Here is a 2,639-nt window from a genome sequence, read left to right on the forward strand (position 1 = left end):
TTTTGTTTGTAAGTGTCTGCAACTGTCAAAATATTTAATAGTTTAACAAATGTTGGTAGTGTTAATGTACACCTCTCTGAGTTTAAGGCGTGGTTCAGAAACACCTTGTGTTGTTATATAAAACTTACTTTGCAATTAACTTCTTATCACAGAACCAATAAATCCTGGTGGCAGCGCCTCTGTGAACTGTGTGAGAGAAATGTGTGTCTCATCTTAATACATTTTTATGTTTGTTTGTTCATGTATGTATGTATGTAAAACATGACCCTGTCACATGTTTTGTTTCAATAGCTCGCTCTTGGAGCACACACAAGATAAACACCTGTTTTTGTCAATGCAAATGTTATGGATTTTTGTTTGCATTGCACAAATATAAACCGCAATGTAATATTACAAGCTTTAGTTTGAGAGAAGAAACAGACGTGTTGTTTAATTATCATTTATTACTGTGAAATATTTATAGTTCGTAACATTTAGTCAGAGGACAGATATCATTATGAGGTCGCTTTGTCTGATCCTGCATTTCAGTGAGCTGCATATTACATGTTATAAATCATATAATTCATGTTGACAATCTTGATTTAACGTTCTGTGTTATTATGTACAGATCTACATGCTGCTTCATTGTTTGTTGCATCAACACCAAAGACTCCTGGGGCAAACAAGCTTATTGAGGATAAACTAGCGTGGACCGAAGCTCAGAGCTACTGCAGAACCCATGACCTACACTGCGCCACTGTAGATGATGAGGGACAGTTGGACCGTTGCTGAGAAGTCGACCTTTGGGCCACATCTGGACCGGATTGTACAATGAAAACAACAGCTGGAAGTGGTCACTGCAGAGAGAGGGCTACTATCACGGAGGACATGACAAGTTCAGACGGTGGGAACCAGGATTGACAACATTAATACATGTGGAGTGATGCTAACGAACTGACATTGGAAGACTGGTTCCTGTGTATCATCAAACATACCTTTTATCTGCTTCTCAGGTTACAGTGTTAAAACTGTAGACGCTGGAGCTGGCCACTGTAGTCACTATTGCCTAATATGATACTGGGTGAGGCTGTGCTGACTTGTCTGACTGTTATATGCCACCTACTTTAGCATTGTTGAATTAACGCCACATAGTTATGAAAAAGGAAATGAAATGTTACGACGGACACAACTTTTCAATGGGGTGTTGATTGTTCCATTTCAGCCCCGGGATGATGTACTTACACAGACAGATAAACAGTGAGGTGGGTGAATAGTTGGAGATGGGTCTGAGGACGGTTTAGTTTATTTTAGTCATTTACAGCTTAATTAGGCTCATAAAAACAGATGATCTGCACCACACTATAAACAGTAAGTGAGATTTTGATGTACTGATAAATGGATTCAGGTTTCAGGTCTACAAACAACATTTTCTAATGGAGTTCAGTTTTGTCTGAATTCGCTATAAGCTTGTGATGTGTTTGTTTTAAATTATTACCGTAAATGTTTTAATCTTTGTTTTATGCGTCCAATATGTTGGGGTACACATGACCTGGCGGGAAGCTCAAAGTTACTGCGGGAAGTACCACACTGACCTGTCCAGCATAAGGCACCAAGAGGAGAATGAACAGCTGCATGGTGTGATTTCACTCTACACCCACATCGGCCTCTACAGAGACTCGTGGAAGTGGACGGTCCGGTGTGGTTTTATTAAGTTTAACGATAAAACTTCTGGACTTTCCTGTGCGGCTCTGAATGGCGTCGGCATGGAGACTGAAGACCGCGTCACACCCCTTTGTCGGCAATGGCGAGTAGTCCTATCTGTTCCTACAATGTCTTTTCATTTTCTTTCCCCATTTATATCTAGACTGTCCATCGAGGCAGGTGGTGAAGGTGAAAGTAGTCAACAATGTGTCTTTGACCCTGGAAGCTGTAACTGAAGACGTGTTGAAACAGGTCATGACATTTACAGTACTTTTAAAAATTCAACAGTAAATTAAAGTTTTTCTTACCAATCTATTCTTATGGGACAAATGTAGTCGGCACAAACATTCATCAGTCATATTAATGCCACAGCACCCATACAATAATGATAAGGAATGTTGTTGTTGTTGTTGTTGTTGTTGTTGTTGTTGTTGTTGTTGTTGTTGTTGTTGTTGTTGTTGTTTTAGCTCAAAAGGATGAAGTATGGTTTGGACAGGACACTAAGACTTTTCAGGATGCTCTTTCTAATCTAATACAAAATATGACAACAAAAAAGCCTACAATAAGTTTATTTTGGTGTGTGTGTGTGTGTGTGTGTTACTTTGTATTGAACTACTGAAGTAAGCCTAGATGATTACTTTACATTTTATACATTGTAAAGCATAATAATGTATCTTTAACAGCTTAGTGGGCCTAATAGAAAACCAACAACATTGACTTTCTGTTCTAAACTTCTAAACTTTTCATAGTGACATTTTGCCATAACAAGCAGCGATTGTCATTTACATGTTTTACATACTTTTTTTTTTTTCTTTTTTTTTAAATGGCTACATGACATTTCAGAACCTTACATGTATATATCTGAGTCTTATTTTGTGTTAGTGATCGTAACTAAGTACAAGGATGTGGGCGGGGATAGGGGTATGTGAAAAGAGACATTTTCTGAGCACTTGAGCATC

This window comes from Eucyclogobius newberryi, unplaced genomic scaffold (assembly GCF_026437365.1).
Source record: "Eucyclogobius newberryi isolate DKJ021-1_F unplaced genomic scaffold, fEucNew1.0.hap1 SCAF_13, whole genome shotgun sequence".
NCBI classification, from domain to species: Eukaryota; Metazoa; Chordata; class Actinopteri; order Gobiiformes; family Gobiidae; genus Eucyclogobius; species Eucyclogobius newberryi.